General features: G+C 44.7%; 1 long non-coding RNA gene across 1 annotated transcript in view; it reads right to left on the bottom strand.

Moving 5' to 3' along the window:
- Positions 1-16,766, bottom strand: part of LOC117351156 — a 58,163-nt gene that overhangs the window by 13,790 nt on the left and 27,607 nt on the right. The window lies entirely within an intron of this gene.

Below are 16,766 nucleotides of genomic sequence, written 5' to 3'. Positions count from 1 at the left end.
CACTGAATCAGTGAGGAAGAGGAAGCTGGCTCAAAGGTAACACCGCATCGATCACATCGTGGAGCGACGGTTGAAGAACACTGTTTTGGGCCTGATGGAAATGCTGGCCCTGTGGACCAACAGGAAATTTCTGTGGACCGGCACCAGTCCATGGACCGGTGGTTGAAGAACATTGTTCTAGAGAGACATTTAAATACCTATGTGGTGAAAATGCACATGAGTTGAGTCTCTTTCATTTGAAAGGAAACTCTGGAATGAGAGGATAAAGTTAAGAGGTGATAGGCTCAGGAGTAATCTAAGGAAATTCTTTTTTACAGAAAGGGTGGTAGATGCATGGAATAGTCTCACGGAAGAAATGGTGGAGACAGAGACTGTGTCTGAATTCAAGAAAGCCTGGGAAAGGTTTTTTGGACCTCTTAGAGAGAAGAGGATATAATGGGCCTTAATCTGTCATGTTTCTAAGAGCCATAGCCACTTTAGCCTTTCTTCATAGGAAAGCTTGGAAAAGGGATGGTTGAGGGGAGATATGATTGAAGTCTACAAAATCCTGAGTGGAGTAGAACGGGTACAAGTGGATCGATTTTTCACTCCATCAAAAATTACAAAGACTAGGGGACACACGATGAAGTTACAGGGAAATTACTTTTAAAACCAATTGGAGAAAATTTTTTTTTCACTCAAGAGATTAGTTAAGTTGCCAGAGGATGTGGTAAGAGCGGATAGTGTAGCTGGTTTTAAGAAAGGTTTGGACAAGTTCCTGGAGGAAAAGTCCATAGTCTGTTATTGAGAAAGACATGGGGGAAGCCACTGCTTGCCCTGGATCGGTAGCATGGATTATTGTTACTCTTTGGGTTTTGGCCAGGTACTAGTGACCTGGATTGGCCACCGTGAGAACGGGCTACTGGGCTTGATGCACCACTGGGCTGACCCATTAAGGCTATTCTTTTGTTCTTATGTAAGTTGTCCCATCCCTTTTATCATTTTTGTCGCTCTCTTCTGTACCTTTTCTAATTCCGCTATATATTTTGTAAGATACAGCAACCAGAACTGCACACAGTATTCAGGTTGCGGCTGTACCATAGAGTGATAACAAGGGCATTATAACATTTTCCTCTTTGTTTTCCATTCCTTTCCTGATAATTCCTAACATTCTATTTGCCTTCTTAGCTGCTGCTGAACAATAAGTTGAGGGTTTCAACGTATCCTCAACAATGATACTTAGGAGTCACTGCCCAAGAAAAGGATCTAATATTGAACCCTGCATCATGTAGCTATAGTTTGGGCTCCTCTTTCCCACATGCATCACTTTGTACTTGCTCACATTAAATCTCACCTGCCATTTTGATGCCCAGTTTCCCAGTCTCACAAGGTCCTCTTGTAATTTTTCACAATCTTCTTGCGATTTAACAACTTTGAATAATTTTGTGTCATCAACAAATTTAATTCTCTCACTAGTTATTCCCATCTCTAGATCATTAATAAATATGGTAAAGGACAATCTGCACAGGGCTGTCATTACAGAATACACTTCTCCCTCGTTATTCGCGGGGGATAGGGGCAGAGCCAGACCATGAATGGCGAAAAACCGCAAATATCCGGCTCTGATCCCCGCCTCCCTTCCGCCTTCCCCGGCCTCACCTGGTGGTCTAGCTGGTTTTTGGGGCAGGAGCAATCTTCTTACGCTCCTTCCCCGTGCAGATAGCCATTAGGAAATGGCTGTGGGGAGTTCCCATAGTCTATAGAGAGACTACGGGAACTCCCCACAGCCATTTCCTAATGGCTATCTGCACGGGGCAGGAGCGTAGGAAGATCGCTCCTGCCCCAAAAACCAGCTAGACCACCAGGTAAGGCCGGGATGCCAGGGGGAAGACAAAAATATGGTTGTTTTTTTTTCCTCCTCCCCCCGCAAAAAAAAAATTGCGATTATGTGAAATCACGAGTAGGGAAACCACAAATGGGGAGGGGGAAGTGTACACCTTCTCCCTCCATATTCACTGTGATAAGGGATTAACAGACTCGCGAATACAGAAAAACCGCAAATAACTTTTTCATATGCTATTCACTGTTTTCTATTAAAAACCATCATGAATATGGTGAATCCGCGAATATCATGGGAGACCTGGCCTGTTCCTGAAGGAGAGTCAAAATACGGTGAGGAAAGTGCTGGGAATCTGTAAACGCTTGGAATCAACGATTTCACTATGCAAGTTGACGTAATTGAGGGGGGGGGGAGCCAGCAAGCTAAAAACCATGAATAATTGAACCCGTGAATATGGAGGGAGAAGTGTACTAGCTTGGCACGGATCATAACAGCATCTAATTTTGGGCATCATTTAATGATACTAAACCTAAAAGCTGATTTCTTTGTACATTTCAGCGTCAGCAAAGCTGATGAAAGAGTAGCCAAAAGTTCATCACATAAAGAAGGTAAGGCATGGCTTAGTTTATAAAAGTCTTATAAATTTGCACAGTATCTTTTATTCAGTCTTGATTTCATCATGTTTTTGAACTATAATACTGTACTTTGAAATGGATGGATTTGGACATAGATTGGATTCCAGTCAAGACAGACAAATTTTGGCATTTAGACTGCATAACAACTTCTGAACCAAGGAAAGAACATTCACCTTATTACTCAATTACATGGAAAACAGGGAGATAATGTGCTTTACATAGGGTCATCCTGACAGAGACAAAATCAGTTTCCACAACCCAGCAAAATTCCTGATCATTGAGTAAAGAACATTTCAATCCCACAGATACGGTATGTGTTAAAGAATCTAGATTACAAGGTAAGTGCGTGTGGTAATCTGAATGAGTGCAGACTCTGAAGACAGGATAAACTGGCCCATACAGTGGATTAAAAAGCACAAAATAATATGCAAGGGGGGCGTTCAATAATTTAGGCACCCGAGTATGAAAGAAAGTAGCAAGCATGTTGAAACAAGTCTGTGCATGTTGTGACATATAAATAATAATAATTTATTTTTTTATATTCTGCCAAAGCCATGATAGTTCGAGGCGGTTTACAATAAGAGGTGCTGGACAATCAGCGAAGTGGTACAATACAAAGTCATCGTATTTGAGGTACAGTGATACATTATAAGATTTTTAGGTTACAATCTATTGAACAAATTAGTTTTTATTGCTTTTCTAAAATTGAAGTAGGATGAGGATGCATGATAATGTTTCCCAGCCAGTCGTTCCATTTACCTGCCTGGGAGGCAAGAGTTCTGTCCAGGAATCTTTTGTAGCGGGATGGGAAGGAGAACATGTGAATTCTGCGTGTGGGCCTAATAGGACTGTCCAGATTAAATTGAGAAACCAGGTACGTAGGGGCCAGGCCAAAAACTGATTTATAACAAAGGCAAAAATTTTTTAACAAAACTCGTGCTTCCAGGAGCAGCCGGTGAAATTTTTGGTAGTAGGGGCTAATGTGTTACCATTTTCTCAACCCAAAAATCAGTCGAACTGCCGAATTTTGAATGATTCGGAGTCTTTGGAGGTTTTTTTTTGAAGGTTCCCAAATAAATGATGTTACAGTAGTCAAGTATGCTAAGAATGGAAGATTGAACCAGTAAGCGGAATGAGTCTGTGTCAAAATATTTTCTGATGATTCTGAGTTTCCATATCGAGAAGCATTTCCTAACCAGTAAATCCGTGTGTATATTTAGGGTAAGGTGGCGGTCCAGAGTCATTGCTAGGATTTTTAAGGAATCTTCAATAGGGAAGGCCTGACCATTCACCAAAATTGTTGAGTCTTTAATTTTGTCATTTGGGCTTGCTAAGAAAAAATTGGTTTTGTCCGAGTTGAGTTTTAGTTTGAATTCTGTCATCCATAATCCGATCTGTTTCAGGATGAATGACAGATGATTGTTTGTTTCAGATGAAAGGGATGTAAGGGGTGTAAGGGGGATGACAATAGTGATATTGTCTGCATAGATGTAGAATTTGACTTTTATGCTTTGCAATAGGTTCCTTAGTGAAGCGAGATAAATGTTAAACAATGTTGGGGATAGGGGAGAGCCCTGCGGCACTCCGCAAGAGTTTACCCAGCTGCTGGATTGTTTATCATCACTATAGACAACATCGTTTAATCAAAAACCCCTGTAACCATTTTAACGCATTACCTGAAAGGCCAATTGACTCCAAACACTCAATCAGAATGGCATGGTCAACCAAATCGAAGGCACTGCTTAAGTCTAATTGCAGAACTAGAGCACTTTTACTTTGACTAAATAGGCTATGAAGGAAATCTAGCAATGATGCAATGACTGTTTCAGTACAAAACCCCGATCGAAAGCCTGATTGTTGTGTAGTATGTTGAATTTGTCTAAGTACATTACTAGGTCCTGGTTGACCAAACCTTCCATCAGCTTAACAAATAAGGGAGTGCTTGCAATAGGTCTGTAATTTGATGTCAGCTTTGTGGATTCTTTAGGGTTTTTTACAATTGGAGTAATCAAAATCTGACCTAGATCCTCAGGAAATGTACCAGTCAGTAGTAGAGAGGAAAGCCAATTGTAAAGCTTGGCTTTGAAAGTGACTGGAGCTACTTTCATAATATTTGGTGGGCAGCAGTCTAGTCTGCAGTAGGAATCAGCGTATTTTGTGTAAGATTTGCAGAATTGTTGCCAGGACAGAGTAGTAAAGTAATTCCAGGACATGTCTACCCTAGGTCCGTCTTTGTATTGAGCAACTGGGTAGGTCCTGAGGTTGGTAGTGGGGACTGTTAGTTCAGATCTTAAGGTTTTTATTTTGATGTTAAAAAAACTTGGCCAGAGCGTCTGCAGATGGTGGGGAGTTACTCATGTACAGTTGTAACTCAGTGTGAGTCTAACATTCCAAGAGACAGGATGTCAGGAGAGTCCTTGTGCAAATCAAATCAGAAACTGCTAGATTTGGAGCACCATTCAGTGATACAATTTCTCACAAAATAAGGGAAAAAGCCAAAAGCGATGCATGACTGCAGTTTACGGTGAGTCTGCCCAATCATCCTACAGAGTAAAATTTTGGAGTAAGCATTTTAAGTGGGGTAAAGATTCCACTGAAAATGACCCTCACACTGGACGACCTATGGAAACAACTTCCACAGAAATGTGCAAGAAAGTCAAGGATTTCATTTTGTCAGACAAATTAAGGTCTCCCAAATAGCTGAAGAAATGGGCATCTCAGCAGGTACAGTTTGGAAAATAATTCATGAAAAGTTGGGCATGTCCAAGGTTAGTGCAAGATAGGTTCTAAGAATTATGATGCCATGTCAGAAGGCTACGAGGTTCCAGTGCTGTCAAGACCAAGTGAAGACCAAGTGAATTTTTTTTTCATCGTGGTGACTGGAGGTGAGACTTGAGTCTATCACAGAGATCTTGAGTCCAAAATGGAGTCAATGCAGTGGAAGCACAAGTCATTCCCACACCAAAAATGTTTCAAGACAGAAAAATCTTCAGGCAAGGTCATGGCAACTGTCTTCTGGAATGATTGATTTTTGCTTCTGGAGTTCATGCCACACAAGGCAACCATAACCAGGGAGAGTTACGTCAAAAAAATGATCGCTTTGTGGGAGTCAATCAAGGAGAAAAAAATGAGGAAAAAAAACCCCCCAAACCTCACAGCAGGCTTGCTGTTTTTTCACGACTATGCGCTGGTGTACCTGTCACAACAATCACAGACTGCCATCCGAGAATGTGGGCTTCAGCAGCTGAACCAGGCACCCTACAGTCTTGACCTGGCTCCCTTGGATTATTTCCTGTTCCGTGGTTTGAAGAAATCCTTTCGTGGATAGCGTTTTTCAAGTGATGAAGATGTCAAGGAATCTGTGACGTCCTGGTTTGAAGGTCAAACAGAAGAATTCTTTTCAAAGGGGTTAAAGTAATTGCTGAAAAAGTGGATGAAGTGTATGGAGCTATCAGGGGTCTATAGCGAAAAATAAAACAATTTTTTTGAAAACTCTTTTCTTTCCTACTGAGGTAGATAGATTATTGAACACCCCTCATATATTGAAGGTATCAGTTAGGTTAGGGGTTCTATTCCACTTCCTTCCCCCACCTGTGAAGTAAACATACAGCTAGCCCTTAGAATGTCCTTTCAAGTCCCATTCCTGCAGGCCCACAACGTGCATTACCATCTTTAAATAAAACATACACTGCTGAATTCTTGTCTAGGTACCCAGGGCTACCAGCACAACCTATTAGTGAAGGACTTATAACAATAGCTAAATGGCTTAACAATCATAAATTAGTCTTCAATATTGAAAAGTTTATGTCTTGCTGGATAAATGGGCCATTCTCCTCAACCAAGGATAAATATAAATATCCTTGGACAGAAGATTTCATCAGCATTGACCTTTAAATATCTGGAATTCATTGCTGACTATCAATTAAATTTTGAAAGGCAAGTTTCGGGATTAGTTAAATCATGTTTTTATACACTAAGAATGTTACAGGCAGTTAGAGGACTATTTCAAGAGCATAATCTGCATATTCTTATTCACGCACTATTAATTTCTAAATTGGATTATTGTAACATTATTTTTTGTAATACCCATATAAACAATCTTAGAAGTCTGCAAACAATTCAGAATACAGCGATTGAATTAATAGGTTTCAAAAAGAAACACCCCACTATATTTGCAATTTCATTGGTTACCTATTTTCTAAAGAATATAAATTTAAAACTTTGACTCTTTTATACCTCCTACTTCCTGTTTTCTTGGCTCCAACCCCTCCCATGTCACTTCCCCTAAGCAAACATGCACATTGGTCTCCCACTATAAAATAAATACATTTTTAAAGCTCACATAAACACCATATATTAGCTTTTATCACTGCCCTGACAGGAAGTGTACAGAGAGAACTGGGAAGGAGGCCTAAGACTCTGGTTGGCCCAGGCACTTAAGGCCCCTCCTATAGTTCCTGGGCCAATCAGGGCCTTAGGGATCTCCCTGATTCATCCCAAGATGTACTAGGAACACTCGTCATTGTGAAGAGGTGGATCTGATGGCCAGAGGAAGTAAAGAAGGTACTGGGGGAAGGGAAGGAGTTTGGGATGCCAGGGTGGGGGTGGTGTCATGGGTTTAGGAAAGGGCCTTCTGGCAGGAAGGAGTGGGCATCCCTTCTGCCTATCGCGGGGGGGGGGGTTGTTTTGGGGGTTCTGGCAGGAGGGAGTGGGCATCCCTCCTGCTGCAGACAGTGTTGGGTGGGGGTTCAGGGGTGGCAGTGGGAGGGATGCCCGTTGGAGGGGCTTTAGGCACCTGGGCCAACCGGAATCTTAGGTCCCATTCGCAGTGCATTCTGAAATGCACTGGGAGTAGCTTAAGATTTCAATTGGCCATTTCCATGGGGCATCCCTTCTGCCAGCAATGTTTAGGGAAGACTGGTTGCTGCGGCTGTTAAACTTATAGTGGCAGGGAGATCCCTTGCTACGATAAGCTCAGTGGCATCTACATTGTAGGCATCTACTGCGGGCCTAGGGAGGCGCTTAGGACTGCCTAGGCTTACCTAAGGCTACATCTGGGCCAAGACATGCCCACACCTAGTTTTAGGCAGGCCTACATGCCTTCTTAGGCTCCCGGAGGCACCTACAATGTAGGCAGCTTGCTTTGGGAGGTTTTCTTTTTAAAAACGTGCATCTCAATTGGCTGGTTAGGCAGTAGTTAGCCGCCTACAATCGGGACACCATTTATAGAATTTAGCCCACAGTATAAAGAGATAGGAAAGCAATAAACACATACTTCTTTACCTAACTCCCCTGCCCACGATGGATGGACCGATGTCTTACCTTCTTTACAAAGAAATGAATGTTGGTACTAGATCCTTGGTATGTGTCATGCTAGAATAAAAACTTGTATTGAAAGATCTTACACGGTAACTGGCAAATTGTAACCTATTACCTGTAACATACTAGATGACGGCAGATAAAGACTTGAATGGTCCATCCAGCTGCCCAACCTGATTCAATTTAATTTTGTTTCTTCTTCCTAGCTATTTCTGGGCAAGAATCCACAGCTCTGCCCGGTACTGTGCTTAGGTTCCAACTACAGAAGTCTCCATTAAAGTTCAATCCAGCCCATTTACACTTTCCCAGCCATTGAAGCCCTCCCAGCCCATCCTCAACCAAACGGCCATATACAGATACTGGCCGTGCAAGTCTGCCCAGTACTGGCCTTAGTTCTTCAATATTTGCTATTATTTTCTGATTCTAGATCCTCTGTGTTCATCCCATGCTTTTTTGAACTCCGTCACCGTTTTCCTCTCCATCACCTCTCTCGGGAGCACATTCCAGGCATCCACTACCCTCTCCGTAGAATTTCCTTACATTGCTCTCGAGTCTCCCATCCCTCAGCCTCAAATTATGCCCTCTGGTTTTTACCATTTTCCTTTCTCTTGAAAAGATTTTGTTCTATATTAATATATTTCAAGTACTTAAAAGTCTGAATCATATCTCCCCTGTATATTATGTATGTTAACCTGCAACCTGTTCTGAGCTCTTTGGGGAGAATGGAATGGAAAAATGAAATAAATAATTATCCCAGGACAAGCAGGCAGCATATTCTCACGTCCCCAGTACAGACACTTGAAAAGTGAATTGTAACTTTAAGTTTTAGAAAGTGCCTTTCCGTGCCTTTCTGTTCGATGTAGGCGCGCGGTCTCTCTGTTTCTTAGTTTCCGCGGAGCTAAGAAAACACATTTCAATGGCCATTGAAAACTTTTGTGCCTTCCCGCGTCATTGACTTTTTAGTCATTTTTGTGTTATTCTTTATTTTTTCTTTTAGCTAGTTTATCCTTTGGGAAAAAAACCTCTTTATTTTTCTCTCTTGTGGGTTCAGCCCAGTGGGGCCTGTTGTACCACCTTGGTCTCTGACTTCAATTTTGCCGAAGCGGTCTTCCTGTCGATATCATGCCCACAGCAAAGTGTGGTCGCTGTGCTTGGCCCATCTCTGTGACTGACCCACATCGCTAGTGTCTCCAGTGTCTGGGGCCCAAGCACCGTCTGGAAACCTGTACCTGCTGTTCTTCTCTTCATAAGAGGTCTTTAAAAAACCGCCTTCTTCAACAGAAACTACTGTCGCTATGGAGGGGGAGCCAACATCGCTACTGACACTAGAGAATGACATGGGGAAAAAATCTGTCCCCTTCACCGCCCCATCCCTGTAGCATCCACCCTTTCCTCTTGCCACCTCACTGCCCTTTGGCACCCCTCGTGCGGTCCGTGCATCTCCCTCCCTCCCGGTGCGTTTTAAGGTTTGATTAGCTTGTTGAAAGCCGCTGGAGTATTCGTGCAGTCGCGTGCGTGTGTGGGCGAAAGCTTCTCCTCTGACGCAACCGGAAGTTGCATCAGACGAGAAGCTTCTGCCCACATACGCATGCGACTGCACATATGCTCCAGCGGCTTTCAACAAATCTCCAACCTTAAAATGCACCGCAAAGATAAGGGGGGAGGGAGGGAGATAGATAAATAGATTCGGGTAGGTAGGAAGGCGGGAGGGGGCCGCGCGCGATCAGTGATCGTGCACATTCCCTCCCTTAAATGTGGGGACAAGGCCATTCACCGCTCCATGGGGTGGTGGATGGCCTTGTCCCCGTACCTGCGGTGAGCACCTTTCACCCCTCCAGCATTTTGGCAGGTTACCCGTGGCTACTCGTGGCTAGCCGCAGGTAACATCCACCGTGTCATTCTTTAACCTACACCAACAGCGCCGACCAAGACAACATCATATACATTGACACCGGCAGGGACATCTCTGGTGTCGCAACCTCCAGTGAGTAAGCTGGCTAAGAGCCTTCCCCTACCCCATTTGGGACAGGTCAAGATGGCAATGAGTCGAGTCATGCCGACTCTCAAAAAGGTCCCGTAAGCACCCGGTCCTGATCTCGGCAAGTGCCTTGACATCAGTTTCCTCATCACCGGACTGGAGTATTACACCAATAGTACCAGAAAAAAAAAGCCAGCGGTACCGGTGCTTTCCCTTAAGCAGAAAATTGACATTTTGCTTAGGGAGGAATTGGGTGAATATTTTCAAATGCTGGTGCCGACTCAACTTATGGCTTTGTCGGCACCAACTATCTAGGCCAGGTCGACACCGGCTCTCCAGATGACGGTTCAGTCTGAGCAAATAACACTGACCGCACCTCCATTTGATGCTCCACCGGTGCGGAGACCATTGACACAGGAGTCGATCGATCCCACTCCACGGCACCAGTTGTCCTCGACATAAACACCCAGGGAGGCGCCTCTAGTGCAGTCCTGGAAGGCCACTAGTAAGACCAAGCATCTCAAGGCTTCGACACTGGGTCTTCGACACCGTCCCCCTTCCATCCATGATTCAGACTTATGATGATGAGGATTCTTCGGATTCAGCTTCACCTCAATGTTCTCTGCAAGGTCCCACTTCGGAGTGGTCCTCTTTTTCCAGGTTTCTTCACCAAATGTCTGAAGATCTTTCCATTCCACTGGAAGCGGACTCTAAACATTCCAAGCAGTTCTTGGAAGCTTTAGATTATGACCAGGCTCCTAAAGATCTCCTAAAGCTTCCGCTACATGACATCTTGAGAGAGACTTTCTATAAGAATTTGGAAACTCCTATCTCTTTTCCAGTGGCTCCTAAAAAGTTGGACTACTTGTACAGAGTGGTTCCTCTCCCAGGTTTTGCAAAACCTCAGCTCCTTCATGAATCTTTGGTGGTGGAATCTACTATAAAGAAGTCTTCAGGAGCTAGTTTCTATGCCTCTGTCCCTCCTGGCAGAGAGGGTAGGGCGATGGACAAATTTGGCAAACGCCTTTATCAGAATGCTATGTTGGCCAACCAAGCTGGAAATTACAATTTTCATTTTTAGTTTTATTTAAAATACCTAGTAAAACAATTTTCAGCTTTTCAAAAGTACATTCCCTCAAGCAAGTCACCAGCTTTTCAACAGCTCATTGCCTCTGATGTCCAACTGTGGAAGTATATGGTCTGCACTACTTATGACACCATTGAGCTCACCTCGTGTAGCAGCCATGTTGGTGGCTATGCGATGCTTGGCGTGGCTTCATGTTTCTGAGCTTGATGTTAATCACCAAGATCGGTTGGCCAATGCTCCCTGCCTGGGATATGAGCTTTTTGGCCCATCTATGGACACGGCCACTCAGAAGCTCTCTGCCCACGAGACTCGTTGGGACATATTGATCAAGCCGAAAAAGAAGTCTCCACCTCCTTGAGCTTTCCGGCCTGTTTCCTCTTATCAGCACAGGTATACGGCTAAACCTGCTCCTCCTCAGCCTAGGAAACAGAAGCAACAACCACATCAACAACCTAAACAACAGGCTGCTCATCAAAAACCTACACAGCCTTTTTGATGTGTTCCTCAGGAGCATGGCCACCGTTCCTATTCTCCAACTTCTCCCACAGCCGATCGGAGGATGGCTTCAACATTACATCAATCGTTGGGAGCTCATCACCACAGATCTCTGGGTTCTAGACATCATTCAACAGGAGTATACTCTACATTTTCATACCCTGCCTCCGGATCATCCTTCAAGAGAGTCTATTTCGAATCCTGCACAGTCCTCCCTTCTCCTTCAGGAGATTCAATCCCTCTTCCTCCTAAATGCCATCGAGGAAGTTCCTCTCTCTCAACACCATCAGGGTTTTGACTCCCGTTATTTCTTGATTCCCAAAAAGACAGGAGGACTGCGACCCATTCTGGATCTCGGAGATCAACAAATTTCTTGTCAAAGAGAAATTTCAGATGCTCTCCCTTGCCCTACTTTATCCTCTGCTGGATCAGAACAACTGGCTATGCTCTCTGGATCTCAGGGAAGCCTATACTCGTAGTCCAATTCATCAAGCTTCCTGAAAATATCTCCGCTTCCAAATGAATCAGCGTCACTATCAGTACAAAGTCCTTCTGTTTGACCTGGCTTCTTCTCCATTAGTCTTCACGAAGTACCTGATTGTTGTGGCTGCATCTCTCTGATTCCACAATCTTCAAATCTTTCCTTACCTGGACGACTGGTTGATCAAAGCTTCTACGACTGAGGACGTAGCTCTGGCAACATCTCAGACCATCGCTTTTCTTCAAGCTTTGAAATTTGAAGTCAATTTCCCCAAATCCAACCTCTTTCCATCTCAACGCCTTCAGTTCATTGGGGCTATTCTGGATACTGTTCTCATGAGAGCATTTCTCCCTCCAGATTGGCTATCGGCTCTCTTCAGTCTCTGTCAGCAGATGCTCACTGTTAAAAACAATCTCTGCAAGACGCATGATGGTGCTCAATGGGCACTTGTTAGAACATGAGAACATAAGCATTACCTCTGCTGGGTCAGACCAGGGGTCCATCGTGCCCAGCAGTCTGCTCCCGCAGTGGCCCCCAGGTTCGTGACCTGTAAGTCATTACCTAAATTCTTTATTCTCTATTCATTAGTACTCGTATAGTTACCCTCTATCTGTACCCTTCAATCCCCTTCTCCTTCAGGAAGTCATCCAATCCTTTTTTGAAGCCCAATATTATACTCTGCTCTTTCACCTCCACTGGGAGCACATTCCATGTGTCCACCACCCTCTGAGTGAAGAAGAACTTCCTAGCATTCGTTTTGAATCTGTCTTCCTTCAATTTTTCTGAATGCCCTCTTGTTTTTGTTGGCCCTGTTAGTCTGAAGAATCTATCCTTCTCCACCTTCTCTATGCCTTTCATGATTTTATAAGTCTCTGTCATGTCCCTAAGTCTCCGCTTCTCTAGGGTAAAGAGCCCCAGCTTCTCCAACCTTTCAGCATATGAAAGGTTTTCCATGCCCTTAATCATCCTTGTCGCCCTTCTCTGGGCCCTCTCGAGTATCGCCATATCCTTCTTAAGGTAGGGCGACCAGTATTGGACGCAGTACTCCAGATGTGGGCGCACCATTGCTCGATACAGTGGGCGGTCTTGAGATGATGTTAAAATGTATCTTGAATACACATGTCTTTGTATCCAGCAGAATTGGGTACATGGGAGGGTGGTATAAAGGAAAGCAGCCACCAACAAGCTGTAAATATTGAGAGCAGAGTCAGGGATCCAGTAGAGCAATCTAACAGGAACCAAGCATAGCTGTTCAGGATAGGGTTTGAAAAGCTTTCTTCCACATCGCGTCGGGCAGGAGGGCATCTGCGCATGGGGGCGGGACTGCAATGTGACAGGGCGGGCATGGGTGGAACTGGGGGGGGGAGGTCTAGGGAATCCAGATTTTCCAATTGGGATATCTAGTAACCCTAGTCCAGGACTCTGAAAAAGGCCTAGTTTACATCCTGCAGATTGCACAACAACTCAAAACAGAACTCAGTTATATCACTCACCTTTGGGAGCAGGGTTTTACAGTGTGTTCCTCAGCTGAGAGAAAAGGGCCAATATTGCCTCTGAATTTTATCATTTGTTCAGGAAAAATCTGAATAGGATTGTAGATTCTTTTGGGTGAATAAAAGATGAGTGTTGTGAAAGAAGGAGAAAATGTCCGTCACATGTAGGGTCTTGTTGAAAAGAATCCTCTCCCACCTCCCATGCCACTCAACCTCAGGAGACAGAGTCTTGCTTACCTGTCATGCAGGATTGGAGGAGATATCAGAGGAATTATATTTATGCAGGTTAAAAATGTGTTTGCATATAGTATAGTTATTTTGGCTGGAAACCCCCCCCCCCCCTAGTCTTTTGTGTTCAACTTTTTCTGATTTCATACAGACGAGATGGAAACATTAAACAAATATCTGTTCTGGTTGCTGTTTCTGCAATCTGCACTTCTGTGTCTGCAATTAACTCCTGCTGGTGTTAATGGGCACAGATACAATCCATGGTCTGTGCTGTGTTGGGTAACCATGGTGATGAGAAACAGCTTTTCAATGCCCTAGATTGTACGGAGAGGTGAAGAGCCATCCGTGTCTTTAGTGGTATTATACAAATGGCTATTCATGTCCCTTCCAGCTGCAGGTCCAATCTTACACAAAATCAGTGGGAAGCTTTTGCATAGGAAGGGAATGACTTGGGTTATATAACAGTCCCCTGAGGGATGAAAAACAAGCTTGGATTAGAGCAGCTCCACTTCATCCTACTGTTACAACTGAACGTACTGCATGGTTACACATTTTTGTGACTACAGAATTTAGTTATCCTTGAGAATACCCTGTTATGTTTTATTAATCCTGCAAAGAATCCAGCTTTTATATAATATTTTTGAAGAGGTCTAGCACTCTTACTTTTTTGGGCCTCCAGCTCATTTAGAAGCGGGACTGGGATCTGGTGACCTGAGCCTACATTTACAGTGCTACCTAGGGATATTTTTCCCCCTGAATTTTATATCCCACACAGTGGCGTACCAAAGTGGGGGTGGGGGGGGGGTGTACCGCCGGCCCGGTCCCTATTGCGCTCCCACTCTCCCAGCGAGAGCAGCAAACCTCCCTCCAGTAGCGTTGGCTGCTTCGCGGCTTTCTCCTCCCTCTGCCGCGTCACTGATGATGTCATCAGTGACGCTTCACCGGCAGGAGAAAGCCGCGAGGAAGCCAACACTACTGGAGGGAGGTTTGCTGCTCTCACTGGGAGGGTTGGAAAGGTTCACTTGGGAGGGGAGAGATAGAAGGATCAGCGGGGGTTCAGCTGGGAGGGGGGAGAAGCGGTCTGCTTCGGTGCTCCAAGTCCCGACGCCATTACCTTCTTCGGGCAGCAACAGCTTTTACAATTCGCTGCCGTTGCCGGCTTCAGGCCTTCCTCTCTGCCGGATCCTGCTTACTTCCTGTTTTCACGAAGACAGGACCCGGCAGAGAGGAAGGCCTGAAGCCGGCAACAGCAGTGAATTGTGAATGCTGCTGCTGCCCGATGAAGTTCAGGACACCAGGCCTTGGGTGACAGAAGGAGGAAAGGGAGCAGAGGGGAGAGAGGGAATTAGGGAGAGTGTTGCTATACCCAACTGGAGGGAATGAAAGGAGATGTCAGGGCTTGGAGGGAAGAAGAGACGCCAGGGCATGGAGGGAAGGAGGAAGGTATGCCAGATCAAGAGAAAAGGAAGGGAAAAAGGAAGGAGGAGATGTCAGAGCATGGAGCGGGAGGGAGAGATGGAAGAAAAGGAAAGGATGCTGGGAATCGGGGAAGGGATGATGCCAGACCATGAGGTGGGAAGGAAAGAAAGGAGAAGAGAGAGATGCCAGAGCATAGGGAAGGGGGTGGTGACAGAGAGAGAAAAATGGAGAGGTGACAGAGTTGAAATCAAACATGTACAAAGGAGAGAAGGGGCACGGGATAGATAGTTTATGGAAGGAGCATAGAAAGAGGGAAGATGCCATATGGAAGAGAGAGAGAGAGAGAGGGTGCACACTGGATAGAAAGAGCACAGAGGGCAGTGAATGGAAGGGGCGAGATAGAGGGAGAACAGTAGACGGAAGGGGTAGAGAGAGGGAAACAGACACTGGATGGAAGTGTGGGGGAGAGGAAGGACAGCTGCTGAATGGAAGTGTGAGGGAAAGGAGGAGCAGATGCTGGAAGGAAGTGGGGAGGAGAAAGAAAAAAAAGGCAAGATTGAGGGAAGAGGATAGAGTTAGTTACTGGAAGGGGTGAGGGAAAGAGGTGGCAAGCTATAGGTAGACACAGTGAAAGAGGGAAATTGAGGACTGAATAGTAAAAAAGAATTTAGACAGAGGCAGAAAATAAATTGAGAAGGAAAACCAGGGAAGAACAGGAGGAAGGGAGCGGAGAGAGAGATGCCAGGCCAATGGGGGTGAAAGGAGAGATGGAAGGGGGAGGCATACAGTTTCTGGAAGGGGCATAGGAGAAGATGCCATATAGGGGCAGAGAGATGGCAGACAGTGGATGGAAGGAAGAGACTATCAAGAAGATGAGGAAAGCAGAAACCAGAGAAGACAAAGGTAGAACAAAATTTTTCTATTTATTTATTGCTTTAGGAGACATGTGTCACTGTTTCTGTGGTATTGCATTGTATGCAGAGTCCAGCTTCTTGCTGGTTCAATTTAACCTTTGTCTATGTATTTCTATTTTATCCCCCCTTTTACAAAATTGTGGAGCGTTTTTTAGCGCCAGCCGTGGTGGTAGCAGCTCTGATGCTCAGAATTCTATGAGCGTCAGAGCTGTTACCACCGTGGCTAAAATCCACACTACAGTTTTGTAAAAGGGGGAGGGGTAAGTTTGTGATGACATTCCATACTAGGTGAAGATGTTTTCTATGTTCTGTGTGTTCGAAAGACATGGTTTTCTGTTAGGATTGATCTGTACTAGTCTGGCTTGTTTAGTTTTACAATGGGTGTATTGCTGTTGTACTGCTCACTGCAGTATGTAAGATGCTGCCTTTTCCTAGGTACTCATGTGTGGCTTGTTACTAAAAATCATGTTTTTCGTACAGGGGGTGGGGTGCCAAAAAATGATGGGCCCCAGGTGTCACACATGCCAGGTACGCCACTGATCCCACATAAACTCACCTAGCTTATTGCAGTAACATTGTTAGACCAGGGACCTTGTACCAGGGCTTTTTTTGGAAGCCCACAATCCTTGGCCTACATTTTTGGTGCCTATCTGTGTCTTAGCCGCAATTCTATAACAGCGCCGTTGCATGATTGACAGGCAATCGGTGCTGCTTTTGTGGGCGGCTGCCAATCCTGGCGACACTTTCAGAATCTGGGCCTTAACGGCCAAGCAGTAACGTGGTCCAATATCCAAGTAATAATCACATCTATCAAAAACCCCTGCTATTGACTAACCCATGCTACCCTTCTTCCAACACATTATATATCATTTTTTTGTAGGTGGAAAAAGCCTCCGAT

This window comes from Geotrypetes seraphini, chromosome 17, assembly GCF_902459505.1.
Source record: "Geotrypetes seraphini chromosome 17, aGeoSer1.1, whole genome shotgun sequence".
NCBI lineage: Eukaryota > Metazoa > Chordata > Amphibia > Gymnophiona > Dermophiidae > Geotrypetes > Geotrypetes seraphini.
The sequence above is the reverse complement of the archived record's forward strand: the minus strand, read 5'-3'. Positions and strand labels throughout refer to the sequence as shown.